This window comes from Cheilinus undulatus, linkage group 14, assembly GCF_018320785.1.
Source record: "Cheilinus undulatus linkage group 14, ASM1832078v1, whole genome shotgun sequence".
Lineage (NCBI taxonomy): Eukaryota > Metazoa > Chordata > Actinopteri > Labriformes > Labridae > Cheilinus > Cheilinus undulatus.
In genome coordinates, this window is record NC_054878.1 from 10,244,493 (window position 1) to 10,262,331 (window position 17,839).

A 17,839-nucleotide genomic window follows, 5' to 3' on the forward strand; every position below is an offset into this window, starting at 1 on the left:
GACTGATTTGCAACTAAAGAGAAGTCTCTCATATCGTGTCAAACAGTTCCAAACAGCAATGTTTTTTATTCAACTTCATAGATACTGCTATAAAATGTATGATCTAATTGGTACCACTGAAGTGACATGAGTTCATGAACAGATGGGAATAATTCTCAACTAGCAAGAGTCACTGTCAAGACCATGGGTCTCATTAGCAGTGTCAAAAGAAGCACCCAAACACACAAATGTGAACCAATCTAAGATTCGAATTTCAAATCAAATAGTGTGGGCCATCAGCTGGTGCTCTCAAAGGGAACATATTAAGAAATACACAGGAGTGCATGTACAAAATGACTTTAGTGCATCAATCAGCTTTCAGGAGTTCATATTAGTTGCTTTCTTAAAGTGAAGAAATCTAGCTTTAACTTAAATATATCTTTGTTTTGTATTAATTCATCAACAAAGAGTTTCATTTCAAATACGTGTTTTTTAATGGGGATTTGACAAAAAAGTTTTTTCTTATGAGCAAGATCCAAGGTGTAATACTGACACTAGCCTAGCACCGAATATGGGTAGATTCTCTGTCTGCTGAATGAAATTCTGCACTTCTTGGCAGGTAGAAATGTGTAAAAAATAGCCATATATAACCTCCTATTTTCACATACACTGCTCCTTTTCAAGTCAATCTTTGCAGTCTTCTACACGTTTCAGTCCGTCTCTGGTCCATCCCTGGAGTGCCACTGCGCTTTGCTCAACACTAGATATGCGCTAGGTCTATTTTCAGCACCAGCCACTGCCAAACTGCATCAATCTGCGCAGAGCAGATCGATCCAAACAGTCAGAAAAATGTACAAAGCATCCGCTCAACTTCAAACACAACAAAGCAATGCAGTTATAGGTCACTAGTCAGTCAGTGGGTCATAGGGCTACTACAGTGCCGCTGACGAAGAAAAGTAAACTTTTAAGGCGAAAAATTACATCATTTTACATGAAGCCACATAGCCTTTCAAGAAAGAATAAACCCTTAAGCTTCCTAATTTTTTATCCATGGTGGAGGCAGAAAAACTCCCGTAATCATGCAAAAAAGAATGAAAATTCAAGCCCAGAAAGGCAAAGTAATCTATTGTTTACATACTCTTCCCAAATGACCTTGTAGTTCCCATGTGATCTTGAGTCTTGAGCTGCAAGATGCTGTACAGTGTTTCCAGTATGTGGCGTTGCTTGCCATCTAAGTGCTGTGCACCTAGAACAGAGAGTAGGCAAAGTATGTGGAAATTGTTCGAAAACTGTGCTAAGTTAAAATCGCTGATGTGATCTCTGCTGTCTCTACCTCTTTTCTCTCATGCGCCCCCTGTGGATTCATGACTTCAGCTGTCCTTACGTAGGATATTAGTTGCATTTCTGCTTGGGAAACTTCCGTTCTGGTCTGTTGAACAAAGGAAGTAAAAACATGTTGTTGACTGAGTAAGAATGATTTTTTTTGTTCCTTTTGTCAGGTCACACCGCCACCAGTAGGAGGTCCCAATACACTACCAAGCTGTGTAGCTGTGTAAGTTGGCTATTACCACTAAACCAGCTGCTAAAACAAATGGCAAACTATGATTGTATTAATAAGGGCCAGTCTCACTCACAAGTGATCAGTGATTGGTATCTTACGTCTTATTCGCCATTATCAAATGGATTAAAATATTATTGTCTTCTCCCTTTGTGTTAAAGTGAATCAAATATCATAGCACATTTACAGTACATTCACTGGTCTGGGCTTTCTATAAATGCATGTATATATTACACATAACAGTTTTCCAATTTGCCAGGCTAAGTTCAAGTCAAATGATCATAAATATGCAATTTTCTGGCAGTAACTCGCCTCATTCCTGCCGACCCTGCTGTTTCAAACAGAATCTTACATTTTAGTGTCTTGTTTTGGATACCAGCCAAAACTAATTTTATAGGGCCGATTAACAAGAATATGGAGATGCAGATTCTGCCAGCAAGCTGGTGTTCAGTCTGGATTTGACTGCAGTATCTGACTGTATTTTTCTGTGACTCAAGGCAGTGTTAAGTTATATGCAAAGAGAAGCCTGTTTATTCAATTTGGGTGTTACAGGTGAGTGTTAACAGACAGGCTCTAAAACAAAAGTAACTGGAAATGTCTGATGCGAAGGAATGGTATGATTCTATGGAGCAGTCTTGTCCCCTGCATGCTGACCATACTATCTTTTCTACTCTGGATGAGGGTCGCATCAACATGACTCGACCCTCCGCTCCTGTTGCAACAAAAAACTGTAAGGCAAAATCATGTAGCATTTGAGCCTGTTCAACATTTCAATACATGACCATAAAAAATGTTTAACTGCCTAATTATCCCTCAGAGTGAACATGTAAGGAAGCACCTGCTTGCAATATACTCGGCTTTAGTCATTGTAGCAGGTGTTTCCCTAATTGTGTTTTGCATGACATTCTGGACTGAATTTATTCAGGGTATTTCTGCTTCATCTCCTTGCAGCTGCTAAATAACTGCTAGATATACAGCCTCAAGACATACTTAGACTGAAGTCTGCTTTCTATTGTAGCTCAGACTGTGTCTGCTTGCAGTAAGGGGTCCTTGGACCATGCATGGCTTTGCAATGGTAGTGGTGATGCATTTTATCAAACACAATAAAGGCAAGATGAATTGCTTGGTACAAGACTCTTTCATTGTGCCATCTTTAAATATGCTGTTTACTTGAAAATTTTCTTCCTGTAAACTTAGATATGTAAAAACATGACAGGTTCGCTTCCCTCTTTGACACGGTTTGCTTCTAAACAGATGTATCCTACCCAAGTCGGAGGCAGTACTTCTGAAGTACCATGGTGCGGTTTAATTGACACCAATCTGAGTCAAAATTAGCAAAGGGAAAGTGATAAAGCTGAAAAAATGTTGGCATCATCAACAACATGCAAGATATATTTTGTAGCAAAAAGCAAAACAGGTTGCATTGCATTAACACTGCTAATGGAAATAAAGTGTCATTACTTCAATATGGCTACAAGTCTACACATATCTTAACCTAAAAATCTACTTTAGTGGGATTTTTTTGGAAAATAAGTGAAGAAAAGCAAGTGAGAGCTGCTTATTTACAATACTTTAAATGCAAAAGTAAAAACATTAAATAAATCAAGGGCTAGTAACTAGCTTAACGAAATCATAAAAGACAGGTGCATCTTCGTCACTGCTGGTATAAGGTGCATCTTTCACCAGATTAAAGATCGGACTTGCTTGAAACAAAACCTTTTGAACAGCACCTGCAAATGCTGAGGAGATGAGCTAATGTTAGTTTATTAGTAGCAAACAATGACTTGTGCTCACACACACTCCAATGTCAAGTTGGTGAAATGAAGCGCTAAGCCTAAGAGATACAAAATGGGTCATTCTGAAGAGCTCAGTGACCTCAAGCTGTGATAGATGCCACCTTTGCAATAAGACAGTTTGCGAAGTTTCATCAAGGCTGGATTTTCCACAGTCAACTGAAGGTGATATCATTAGAAAGTGGAAGCATTTAGGAACAACAGAAACTCAGACACAAGGCAAAAGACCACGTGAAATCAAAAAACCGAGTCAACAACTACTAAGGTATGTAGTGCACAAAAACTCACCAACCCTGCTGCAGCTGAGTTCTGAACTTCCACTGGCATTAACGTAAGCACAAAAACTGTGCAGTGAGAGTTTCATAAATGGATTTCTATGGACAAGCAGCTGCATGCAAGCCTCACATCACCAAGTCCAATGCCAAGTATCAGATGGAGTGGTGTAAAGCACACTGACACTGGACTGTGGAGCAGCGGAAACATGTTCTATGGGGTCAGATGAGTGAGTCTGGATTTGGTGGATGTCATGAGATTGTTAAATGCCTGACTGCATTGTGCCAACTGTGAAGTTTGATAGAGGAGGGATAATGGTATGGGGCTGTTTTTCAGGGTCTAAGCCAGGCTCCTTATCTCCAGTGAAGGCTCCAGCATACCAAGACAGTTTGGACAACACTATGCTTCTAACTGTGCAACAACAGTTTGGGAAAGGTCCTTTTCTGTTCCAACATGACTGTGCCCCAGTCTGCAAAGTAAGGACTATAAAGACATGGATTGATAAATTCTATGTGGAAGAACTTGACTGGCCTGCACAGAGCCCTGACCTCAACCTCATCAAGCACCTTTGGGATGAACTGAAACACAAATTACAAGCCAAGTCTTCTCATCCAGCATCAGTGGCTGACCTCATAAAAGCTCTACATAATGAATGGAGACAAGTTCCAACCATAGACTGTAGCAAGAATTGGACCAACCCTGTGTGACGTCAGTCGTCTGCTTACAATAGGCGGACTCAAACGGCTTTGGAAGCCAATCCGTGGAGGCTTCCATATTGAAATCGCGGCCTCAGCCGAACTTAACGCCTGCCCACTAAGCATGACTTCCTGTCAGCCTGCTAGCTGGCATTCCGGTTGACAGAAACGGAGCCTCTGCCTGCCGAGCTATCTGTCAATCAAATGAGACGCGCCAATCAGCTTTCATCCTAAATATAATCCAATGTATAAGACAAAAAGATTCACCCCCCCCGAACAGTGGGAGCACAATAAGACACTAGGTAATGAGACATGTTTGGTGTTCTGAACCAGGCTGTAAACCAGTTTATTTTGTGTGTCAAAACCAGCTGTTTAACATGTGTGCAGACGGGATTTCCGGTGTTCCTGCAGCCAGCCTCTAGTGGAAACTTGTGGTATAGCAATTTTTTGCACTTCCACATTGACTTCATTTTTCAGGACCAGAGGTTGCTGCTTGGTTCCAACAGAAACACTCCAACATCTTGTGAAAAGCCTTCCAAGGAGAGAGGAGGCTTTTCTAGTTTCAAAAGGGGGCCCAACTCCATATTTACGTAAAAGTATTTGAATACGTCATTACAGTCCCTGTTGGTGTAGTGGGCTAGTGGCTGAATACTTTTGTCCATATAATATACTTTGTTAACAGAGTTGTCAAAATTTCAGACACTTTAAATACTCTTTTAAGACCAAAATGAAGAGCAGTGCAGACAGAGAAAAGAGGACAGAAAGCAGAGACAGGGATGTTTCCTGGTCCCAGAAAATTTTCTTTACATCCTGACCTGTAGACTTGTATACGATTCACCTCTGTAAACAAACAAGTGTGGCATGTTGTGCCTGAAAGACTGTAAGGTCTTTGTTTAGTGCGGGACAGTCTGGAAAGTATGTACCATAATAGTACTGTTAGCATGGTTATAAAAAACGTCTTTAATGATAATTACATTTTGGACAGTCTTGCTGATGGTGGGAGGATTTTACGGTGGCTTCCATTAAAACAGACTGTGGTCTGCTAGACAGTCTTTAGAACCCTGTCCAATAAACTGGAACACCAAGGACTTATACTTTTGTATTTTCATTTTTTGTGATTGATCACTGTTGTTCAACTCTTGTTCTGCACTCTGTGGGCATATAACTCAGCAATCGTTATATAGAGTTCAGCTGTGACTGTAAGTTCTGAACCTTTCAGCTACCACAGTTTAGTCAGGAAGGAGTAGAGAAACAACAAAGTATTGGAAAGTTTCTTCCAAAGTTAGCAGCTTTAAACTAATTTCTAAAAGTACTAGAAACATATGCCTGTAAATACAAATGCAAATACTGTTTGTTTAAGCAAAGATCAACCAATTTCAATAGTTCAAGACTTTTTTTGTTGTTTATTTGTTTGTCTACCATTTTGGTAGAATTAGTGGGGGGAGTACAGAACTACAATCCCATTATTTTGTTTTTGTGTTACTGGGGAACTGTAGCAAAAGTACTTGTGCTGATGATGCTAATTTTTGTAAACCCATAGATGGGAATTTCCATTATGAATTTGCATCGAGCTAACATATATATGGATTTAGATGATTAAGCTAGCTGTATACCAGGGCATGATTTCAAATAGCCAAACTATGAAGAAGTTCTCTCATTGAGTTAACATGCCGTTATCAGACTGGCTGAGTGGTGGCTGGGTGTCTGCTTCAGCTTGCACCTTCATGATATGCATAGACCCCTGCATCTCCCTAGTGTCAGCACTGACTTTCTTCATGTTTTACCTCAGTGAGGTAAAAAGATTAAAATTGAACAGATGAAAAAAAGTTTTTAACTAAAGTCATGATTGAAAACTTTGGATTTGGCCTTTAAATGTCGCTCAGAGCACAGGAAAGCTCTGGTGATGCAACATTACCACTTAGTTCAGGAATGTGATCTACACAACATACAGAGGCTCCATTTTAATCTTCCTGAAACCAGTCTTTAGGCCCTGACTGACACCAGCCTGACTACAGGCCTTGCATGAGCTCTGGTCAAAGTCTCTTTCTCCTTTGAGCTGGCCATTGTTGTGGGGGCTGATAAATATTTACTCTTCCCAGCTTGGCAGGGAATTGAGTGGGAGGGAAGAGGGAGCCATTGTAATAGAGGGGTCAGAGACACTGACAAAGCCAGCAGGGTCCTTCCTTCCCCGCTGGCACCTAAAACTCCAATACACGATCGGCCCTGGACTGGGACAAGTCCACCGCCTGTAACGGACAGAGCTGGGACGGTTGTGTTTGTGTGGGGTGGGGGGGGGGTTGAGATGGAGAATCAGAAAAGGCGGGGATGGGGTACAGGGACAGATAGACAAGAAGAAAGCTACAGAAAGAGGCACAGAGGGATAAAAAAGAGCACTTCTGAGAAGGAGAGTGGAGAAGGATCCCTTTGAGAGGTGTTTACATGACGGACCACCAGCGGAACTCACGAGACAATGGAGCAAAGAGGATCCACATCACCAGACAATGTAGCCTAAAAGAGAAGAGGGATTGGTGCTATAAATAAACATCCCTGTAGGATTAATCTCCACAACTATCTAAGAGTAATTCATGTAATGTCATCAGCAGAACAAAAACACTGCCAGGAGCCAAATTCATATTGTCAATGTCAAAACAACAATATTTATCAAGTTACTTTTCAATAGGAAAAAATGACGGGTGGTGGTGGTGGTGGTGGTGGTGGTGGTGGTATGTGAGGAAACCACTCAGAGATAGTATTCAAAACCCTGACCTTCAGGGTCAGACATTTTAGGGAATATCATGCAGGAACGGAACCTCAAGTCTGATTTGAACATGGCCTTTGATGATACTGGAGTGAGAAAGATCATCAAGAAATTCAATGAGAGCCACACAGTCCAGAACAAACCTGGCAAAGGTAGGAAGAGAAAGATTTGAAAGACTCTGGAAAGAAAACCTGTGAGGGATAAGTCTAAAGACCCCAGAACAACTGCCAAGACACTAGTGAAGGACTCAGCCAAGTCAGGAATTGTAGTCTTATAGAACAGTCACTAGAGCCCTGCACAGGAATGGACCAAGAAAAAGTCCCCTTTCTGCAGTGGAGACACCTTCAAGCTAGACTTAAGACTGCTAAGGACAACCTGGAGAAAGATTATGCATACTGGAAGCATGTCCTTTGGTCAGACAAGACCAAACTAGCGCTGTTTGGCCACAGAGACGTTGGTGATGTTTGGAGAAAGAAGGGAGAGGCATATCACCCAAAGAACACAAATGAAACATGGCGGTGGGAGTATTATGCTGTGGGGATGCTTCTGGAACTGGGAATCTGGTAAATGTGAAAGGAATCATGAAGACAGAAGGATTTGTGAAGTTCTAGAAAGAAAACCTCAAGCAGTCGGTGGCAAAAATGAGTCTTGGTCATTGTTTCGCCTTCTAATACGACAACAACTCAAAACATATGTGGCTCCTGGTGAAGACCTACCTCCAGAAGAACAAAGTGAACCTTACTGACTGGCTTTCACAAAGCCCTGACTGAAAGTCTGTGGGGTGAACCGAAGACCAAAGTCCATGCTGGAGGACCATCAAATCTTGAAGAGCTTGAGAGACTGGGCAAAGAAGAGTGGCCTGGGATTCCTCAGGAGATGTGTCTGAGGAAACTACAATAAACGACTGTTATCCAGCAAAAAGGAGACACAACTGACTATTAGCATGGGGGGGGTGATAATCTAGACCCTGGTAGTTTTCGTTTTTTTGCAAAATAATTTTGTTTGTGTGTGCAACGTAAAATATAGCATCCAAAATAAAACTAGGATTTTTGCAAAAGCTGGGTTCAAAATTCCTTGATGTTTAACAGCTCTTAGGAAATACTTTAAAAACACTGTAGCTTGTGGATATGCATGCATGTTGCTACAGCAAAGGGTCTGGAGTTGTTTTTCTGCTGTAATGGCAAAAAAAAGCTTTCATATGTGCATCTGGGATGGTAAATAAATCAGTAATATAGGAGAGGACCAACACTTTTGGAAGAGAGGACACTTTTGGTTCCGAGACATTACAGTGTAATCAAAAGCGGTTGGAACCCCAGACATCCAAAATCTAGATTTCTCCCGCTGTGTATTTTATATGGTACCTAAAAATTCAAGTAAGAGAGAGGAGAGATGTGTTTACAGTGCAGGCACAGAGAAAAAGAAGCAATGGTTTGTGTGTCTGTGTGCATTTGTGTGTTAATTTTCAATGGCAAAGATGTAATAGTTATCATGATATCAAAAACCTTTGAAGTCCAAGGCTTCCCTTCATGAAGATTTATGAAAAACAGTTTTATTGGTTGGCTCTGCAGCTCTTCTGTGATAAAATGTTGTCCCTCCAATGGCCAAAAATATCATGATAAGAATATGATTTATTGTGTAGCCCTAATAGTCTATTCACAAATCAAAGTGTGGTCATGTTTCAAATTCAATCAAATTTTGGCAGAAGAGACACACAGAACTGTGCTAAAGCACTGATGTCATTTCACCCCACCTGCGTCTTGTTATATCAAGGAGTGGTGTTTTTCTAACACCTCCCTCGCATCAAGAAACACAACAGATTATTAAAATCAACAAATCATAAAATTTAATGAAGGCATCATCTCAAGCCTGTGCAGCTGAAGTTTTTAATGAAGCAAAAAACATGCAATTGTCTGCCAACATGAGGCTCAGGACATGAAACGACTGCCAGAGGCAACTTCAGATAGACACACTGTTGCATAGATAAACATCCCTGAAACACTCATTAGGCTAATAAAGCCTGGTGGATAACCTGAGGCCTTGGAGTCATTTACAACTTTCCACGATCAAAGTTAGGCTGGTGGAGTCTGTTGGAGGGGGGAGGAACAATGAGCCGAGTGCCAGGCTCAGACCAAATGTACAGTCAGTCAGTAATCAAGGGTTCCCATGTAGGAGACAGTCAACACAGCTGCTTATGAGGCTCAGGGAGGGAGGATGAGGAGGATCAGTGGTTAGAGGCAGACCTGTTTGAGTCAGCTAGCAAAAAATATTAGAATTAAACAGGAACTCTTTACATTTCTTTCACTTTTTTATTCTTTCGTTTTACTAGTAACACATCAGCCAAGTCTCAAGTATTGAGTAGCGTAGGTGTAAAGGTACAAGTATTTGTTCTACACCATTTCAGTACAAGACCTTTGGTACAGTGCAAATATGTATCAATCCAAACACGTGTGGACTGATACTTGAAATCCAAGCTCCCAAATGGACTGGTAAATGGAAGAGCACCACGCACAGTGTATTTAGATTGGCAGCCAAAACAAAGGATATCACTAACTTGAAGATCCCATGCTAACATAAAGGCCTCCTGTTTGGAACACAGTGACTTTGCAAACCTGAAGGATTGATTCAATGTTTGGCATCAGGCAGATCAGTCTTGCAGAGCCGATGTTCTTGTTTTAGGTCAGAGACTAACTGGATCATTGAGCTTCATTTGAGGAGAATGAGGTGGAGGCTACAGGTGTGGCTTAGGCCCCGTCCACATGGAAACTAATTCAGGCATATACGTAAAAGTTTTTTGTCAGATTGGCATTTCATCCACACAGAAACAGCATTTTGGGTGACTGTAAACAATACTTTTTGAAAACGGTCCAAGAGTGCATAAATCCGTAAACAACTACCGTTTCGTCACCGTGTGGGCAGCTATCTGTATCTTTCTTGAAACGATTATGTCACACACAGCGTAGCTCTCTTACCACGCCTGCATGGGTCCAACCAAAACAACAATGGCTGAATACAGGGTTGTGTTCATGCTGCAGAAGCTACTGAGCTTGTTATTTTATAGCAAAATCTGATGCTTCTTTACCACCACTGGGAAACACATACACTATATGTTCTTAAATCCAACGCGGAGAACAACCAGAAGGGCAACTAGAAGAAAGTTTGTGTCAGTTGTCTGTGATTCTCTTCTCTCGTTTGGCAAATGTCCGTGGCAGCATTACAGCACCACACACAGTCTTGGCATATGCACTACAGTGTTTTCATCAGTTCCGTGCTCACCCGGATATTTCCTGAAATGATTCCATGTTTATGGAAAACTTTTCCAAAACGAAACAGCAATATATCGTTTTCATCTCCGTGTGGACGGGGCCTTAGTTGAAGCTACTGCAAGCATGTAAACAATGGTGGCAGGTGAAGAGAATAGCGTTGATGCAGCTCCAGGAGCAGTTTCATCGGCACTGGACATTTCTTTATCAACAGAAGAGCAAAGAACTGCATTACAAGTTTCCTTGGTGGAAAATGAAGATATTCCAATACCATTTTTATCTTCCTGATACTGATTCTGATAAGAAGGTGTTGGGTATCAGTTGATACTGAGTACTGATCTGATGCCGGTGTAAACTTTCCGGACCAAATGTGCTGTGGAAAACTGGCAGCCTCTCTGTGACACTAATAGTTGTTTTTCCTGCTATTTATAATTAGTTTTACTGCTAAACATCGAAAATAAAAATGATACAGAGGACCTAGCTCTCCCCCTCTATCATATGCCATTCAGGCCATCTCCATAATGATCTGCATGTAGGCATGCACAGTCTGACACAACATGACGTGACAAGGAAACTGCCTGCTATTGTTAGTCAGCCCTCACAAAACTTTCTACGAAAACAATATGGTCATTAGCATTCAAACTAGCAGCAATAAATGATCCAAAAATCTGGAATTTATTTTGTTTATAAGGATAAAAAGACCATCAATATTGGATTTACTAGTGTGGATTTTATTTTGAATGTCCCCAAAAAAGTCATCTGAGTTCCAGGCTGGCTAGTAATGCTCTCATAAGGGCTATAAAGGCATGGATAGCAACAAAGGAATAGCACAATGGCTAGCTTAGCAAGTAAGAGGCTACGATTTATGCTTCAAAATTTATTTAACCTTTAATATTCATGTTATTTCTTGTTATTGACAACGTCTTCTTCACAAATGGCAAACAATGTGTACAGTGTTTTCAAGCAGCAAGGAAGACTTCATTTCTCATTTATAGCACTAACATATTTTCAGCAGTATCGGACTGGTATCAGAATTGAAACAACTCTAGTGGAAAGACAGATTTTCTTTTCTCCACACCTGCTTTGACAAGAGATTAACTTGTTGAGCTCGGGTTATATCGTTCAGCTCTTTGGTAGCAATGCACACCTACAATGTCACGTTTTTTTGTTCTGATTAGTCCAACGTGAATGTGACAGGTGAAACAATTATCCAATAACCATCTGAATTATTTTAGAAAGGTCCTGCCCTACCCAAAGACCTTACCTTGGGTTTTCCTAGATGAATACATCTTTGATGTATGAAACAGTCTGAAATACAACTAGTGGCACAGACAAGCAGACAAGAGTAGAGTAGTTTGCAGACATTATTCAGCTGGGATCAGTTGTTTGCTGAAAACATGTTCACCTTATTAATGCTTTTAAACCTCGAGTCAAACAGAATCAACAACAGACACTGCCCATGTTGTAAAGCAGCCACATCTGCTCCATTCAGGTTCTTCTTCAAGTAAATCCATGATCTAAAAGGCACACCCACAATGATAACTCACAATAGTATATGACAATAGGCACACATTATATAATACTGTCTTCATGCATTGGCATGTATGAACATTTATAAAAGTGAACATGATATAATGGCACACTACTCATATGAATAAAACTAACTGCACTGTGTTTTTCCTTCAAATAAACATGACAAGATGGCAGTATAAAGAAATAAAGAGCAAGGACAGGCTGGCATCCAAACCTGCTGAGTAGCTACCATTTACTGTATGGACATAGGTCCCAGCTGTCTGCACTGTGCGAAAGTGAAGCCAGAATACCCCAGCAATGGGTGCTGATAGACTGCCTTTGTGAGAATCTTTTGAGGCCGAGGGTTGCACAGAAGAGATCACACCCTTCTGTTAACCAAATTTGGTCAAAAATTAGGCTTAAAACTGTCCAGGGTGTGGCCAGCCTTTGGGTATTTTGATTATACAGCTTGGACATTGTCTTGTCTTTTAAAACAGAGGAGGCGGGTGCTGCAGCCTGACACTAGGGGAGCTCAGAATGTTCCAGCTTCACTTAAGGGAGCTGTGATGACGTCCATCCTTTGATACAGTCTTTGTTCATAACAAAAAGACTTTTTGGCTGACTGACATGAAAGCGTTTCAACAGGCCAGGGCAGAAGGTTCCAGAACGACGGATTAAAGGAGTGAATGTGTCTTTGTGTTTGCTTGTCTAGATCATCTGAGCATGCAAGCTGTGCTGCAGTGCTTATGAATAGTCATTCACCATCAGCTGTGGATATCAACTGTACCCACAAACCATCAAATTACCCTAACCTGACTCATCTATGCAAGCAGAATTGAATTTCAAACTTATCACAACATTAATATTGTTGAAGAAGTCCCAGTTAGACAAAAAAGTCTTTTACATAAAAAAACAACTACATGCCTCTGTCACCATATTCTTTTAAATCTGCTCAGTGATATCAGGGTCTATAATTTTAAGTTGTTATGATGCTTATTCCAAGTCATATCTGTATTATAATAACCATCTAAAAAAGCCATTTTCATCATGTGTATGAAAACTTGGGGTAAATGGAAGATCATCACATCCGAGGATTGTAACAGGGCCCAGTAAAACTGGACTTAAGAAGGCTATAGAGGTAAGTTGGAAGTTTTCCAGTATTGCTTCGTAAAATGTTGTGGTTGAGAGACTTGTGTTCCTGCACACAAGATAACGTCTTATTATGAGTTTGAATCCATCTTTAAAGTTCTGGTACTGTGAGCTGTGAGCCGTAGGTAAACACCTTTACCTTGCTCACTGACCCAGTTGTAGCGAGGTGAAGAACAAACATCCTCACCTTTTACACACGGCTTGTTTGGACTTGCCAGACAGAGGCACAGAGGAAAGGGAAAGGACTAGAAATGGCTGCTGTAGTGATCAGTAGCTAACTCTCCTGTGTGGTTTATAATAGTAGGCTGTATAGTTTTTAATGAGAAACTGATTACTGGATAGTGACTTCTGTTTGTAAGAGTAGTCCATACTAAGGACAGATTTTATAATGACTTTGTGATCAACGATTCTTTATAAATTGATGCTGACATGAAAATATTAATCTAATGACCTCTATGTCTTGGTGAAAGCAGGTAAATTCAGTACAAACTGTCTTTATCACTGATATCCAAGAACAGGTCACTTAAGGTTCTTAAATAGTAAGAACTTTCCCCAGGAACTAGGAACCCTTTGAGGAACTCTGTGCCTTTTAACAGCAGGACTCAGGGTCTACATCTAAATCTGGGGTAGGAATGCACAATATCGGACATTAGGGCTGTTAGATTATGGCAAAAATGAAAATCGCAATTATTTGACTGATATGGTGATCCCGATTTATCGAACATTATTACTCACTGATTTTAACAACAGGCTGCATGGCAGTGCATGGGTTACTGGTGTTGCCTCACAAGAGGTTCCTGTTTGAATCCAAGTCATGGCCTTTCTGATTCTGTTCTCTTAGTGCATGCGTGGGTTTTCTTCAGGTACTCCAGCTTCCTCCCACAGGTCCAAAGAAGTGCTTGTTAAGTTAGAGGATGACTCTTAACTGCCCATAGGTGTGAGTGTGGGTATGCCTGGTTGTTTGTCTCTGCATGTCAGCCCTATGATTGGCTGGTTAGCAGTCCAGGGTGCACCCCATCTTTTTGCCCAATGTTGGCTGGGACTGGGTCCCTCAGCAACCCCAAATGGGATACCTAGGGTAGATAATGGATGGATGAAAACTAAAAATACAGTTTTGCCCTCCAAAAAAACCCTGATAGTTAAATTTGGTCTGTCAAACATTAGATTATTTGCATTTAAGTCTTTATTTGTAAATGATCTGATATCACAAAACATGAAATGTTATTTATTACTGACATGAAAGCAGAATCTGCAGATATGAAAATCTTTGCTGATATTCACAACTGATGTATCTGCTTTAAACGTAGACTCAAATCAGCTTTTAATATCCATTATAATATCCAGCCATATATATGAATAAGTTTGAAGAGTTTTAGACAGGACCAGCAGACCTTCCTGGGTCATCCTCATTCTTTAAACTTTATGGTGCGTTACAAGAACTGAATTTTTAGGTCTGGACAAAACTGGTTAAATTGAATTTGTAAATATCAGCATATCAGATATCAGATATCAGAAAATTGCAATATCCTGTTTCAGTATGCCTGCTCTGCATAATCTTCTCAGGACTTTAGAGGCCCGGTGGAAACACGCACAGCAGTGGGTCACAGAAGCCATTTAGTTCCATGAAGAGAGGTAAATAAAACTAAAACTGTAATAATCTTAGTATGTATCTTAACAAAACTACCCCTTTTGAATGACAAGTTCAACACTGCTCCTACATCTCTGTCAAATAGATCATAAAGCTACACATAAGGCCAGATGGCAGTGCAAATGCACTGTACCAAAAAATTTATTTTTTTCAATAAATAATTTTGTGAAAGGTCCAGAATACATTTTTGAGAGAAAAAAAATCTTCATATTTTAAGGGGGGGGGGGGGGGGCTTCTGGAGAGGACAGGGCAGTGGATAGGAAATCAGGGAGAGAGAGTCGGATTTGAACCTGTGCTGTCTTCTTGGAAGACTAGTTTCTGTATGGAGCCCTGAGAAACCTTTACATATGTATACTCCTGGGTCCCTATACAGCAGAACCAATGGTAGAAAATGGATATTGATCTGGCTAGGACCAAGATCTCACTAAACTTGTGTGACGTTATGAAAACCTGCTAGCTGTTTGAAGAGGGAAGTAAAAAAATGGCTGATATGCAAATTAAATGTGATAAATCTTACCTGTAAGACGATGATAAACCATGCCAGTGTGGAGACATACATCCAAATATCCTTCTCCTCACAGAAGCATGGCAAATCTGTGAAAGAAAAAAGAAATTCATATTCAATCATCTTTGCTATTATCATGGTTATTTGAGAATCACAACAATTTCAATAAAGGCTGGGAAAGCAAGTGATGGCTGATAAATTGATGATAAACAAAAACAAAACCCTGATTTAGAAACAGGTATGCTATAATCTTACAAGTCTGTTCTCTACCCTTCTCTTTAAACACAGGGACCCTCTTGCTGAAAGGTCACACAACTGCCGGCTCCCTCCGGTCTGTTAATAAGGTTTGAGGCGGTCACTAAAGGGTGAAAATTACACACAGAGACAAAACAACCCTCTCACAGTAGAGTGAACAGTTCAAGTGGAGGGGATGCTAAAGGTGCTGATTTGATGGGTACGGTGAGGAGGGGATTACAACAAACAAGCAGGCCTTAAACCAGTGCCCTTGTCGCCATTCCAGTCAGGTACAGGTAGCCAAATAAAGGCTATGATATGTCCTTGAGCATGTCTAATGGCTCTACAGAACAGAAGGCCATTCAAACTCCACATATGGTCCACATCACCAATTACCAAGGTGTGTGTGGATAAGGAGAAGATGAAGAGAGTGGTAGCCACAGAGGGGGTTGAAATATGGACAGATGAGGAGAGGCGGGACTTTTAGCCAATTTTGAGTAACGACCTCAGGTCAGAAGGCCAATTTCAGCCAACATAATGGGCCAAAGTTTTACCCAGCACCCTAGTCTGGAACAGGGCAAGTGTAAGCAAGTTATTTAAACTGGAAAAATATAATGCTACATACACAGATGTAACAGAGCTTCCTCAAGAGAAACCACTACCACCGCCTCCCTTATGACAAATTTTTGTCAGCATTCTAAAAAGATAATACATTTAAATGCATTCTGGTCCCCCTAAAAACAGGCCTGGTATACTCAACTCAGAAACTCAGGATCACAGAAATAAAGTTGTCATAAGCCTGTCTGTGTTCACCTCTTTGTAACTGCACCTGTAGTTTCAGACATGTGTTGAGCTTCTACTGGTGCACCACATTTCCAGAGGTAGGCATTCACAATAAAAGCACTCAAGCAAAACAACAAGTACAGACTTTTATTGTGATTAACTTGTTGAAAAGTTGTTTCTATTACCTTGTTTAATGACACAGTCTGCTTCTTTGAATCATCATGGACTTAAAACAAGCTAGTGCACACCTTAGTTGTTAAAGATGTCATAAGATGAAGTGCTGCAGTGCTGAGCTAACCAGACAAACCAAGTCTACCCAGTACAGCTCAGCTTGTGCTGAACCCCAGACAGGCTGACAGAGACACTTTGAAAAGTGTGGACACTTGCTGCATGTTGCTGTTATTACAGAGATTCAACTTAGAGAAGAAATAAAACACCTGTGCTTCAGGTTAATTATACTGACACAAACCGGTGACATTTGGCTCTTTATTAGACTACTTTCTGTGTCGGAGTGAACAATGCCGATGACTACACAGACTGAGCTGTTGTCTGTCACGTATCACTCTGCCTGCTAACAGCAGCATCGGCTATGCCTTATGTGAGCACCAAAGCACAATGCATGCATTTACAGAGGTGATGATTGTGTTGCACAAATCCATTCCACTGTGTCACTAAAAGAGCCTTTTGGTTGTCAAGCTATCACTTCTGTGTGCTCTCTTAGCCGAGTCTGTGCAGCTCCAACATGAACAAGTTCTGTGTCCTGTCTCCACTGACAGGCATGATCCATGTATGTCTTCTGACACATCAGACATGTGATGCTTTAAAGCTCTTTAATATTAATCCTCTTCTTCTCCAACCTTTCTAAATAGCTCTCTTCACCAAATGTCTGATTCACCGCTTTCACAGAGTTTATTCTTCTCCTGAATTCCTCTATGGAATTATTTAAATGCCAAGCATGTTATGTAGTTGATTTCGATGGTTCTAACATCCATGCTGACTTTTTCAACTCGATAAAAGACCAAGACAGACCCTAATTAACTAATTAATGGTCATTTGTAGAACAAAGCCAGTCCAACACATATGCTGCAGTTTGTGGGGTTTCAAATCCAGGATTCTAATAAATCAGACCTTGATTCAAACCTCTGAGTGTAAAGCCAGAGCCACTAAACTTTAAAAGCATCACTATTCAAAGAAATCAGCTGAATAAAAACTCAAGTCACTGGCTTCTCAATAATAAGCTTATACTAAAGGGGGCTACTCCCAAATTCCTACCTTTCCACAATTCTGAAAATGTTCCCTTTGAGCCTGTTAAGACACAAACAATCTGTTGATTCAGTGGCACAATCCTTCCCCTAAGCCACTATTTGCTTTTGCAGCGATGACACAAGTAGAGGAATTTGAGCAATGCCTGTGTATCATAGACTCATTTCCTCTAAGGGGGAGCCATCTCTAGACAGACAAGGCTGCACCAAAGCTCAGTTATTTCTCTGTCTCTAGCTCCAGGTATGCCAGTGGCCAGGAGAATGGTAATACACTGAGGTTTCTATGTTGAGAGGTATGTTGGCTTTACGAGTAATACCCTTCATTATGCACAGTTTGTTATTTACAGTTCATTATAATGAATAGCCATTAAAGCTGCAAGCAGCAATGAATGAGCCTTTGCACTTTAGTGCATATTTTGATTGGCTGCAA

At 40.7% G+C, this 17,839-nt stretch overlaps 1 protein-coding gene across 5 annotated transcripts in view; it reads right to left on the reverse strand.

Moving 5' to 3' along the window:
- The window catches only part of disp1 (dispatched homolog 1 (Drosophila)), a 105,263-nt gene that overhangs the window by 57,202 nt on the left and 30,222 nt on the right, over positions 1 to 17,839 (reverse strand). For 4 of the 5 annotated variants that reach the window (XM_041805031.1, XM_041805032.1, XM_041805034.1 and 1 more), the window contains one exon: positions 15,143 to 15,219. The gene's annotated coding sequence lies outside the window, so the exon portion shown is untranslated. Of the gene's footprint in view, positions 1 to 1,117; positions 1,226 to 1,312; positions 1,409 to 15,142; positions 15,220 to 17,839 lie in introns of all 5 variants that reach the window. The other variant, XM_041805035.1, reaches the window with a different exon arrangement.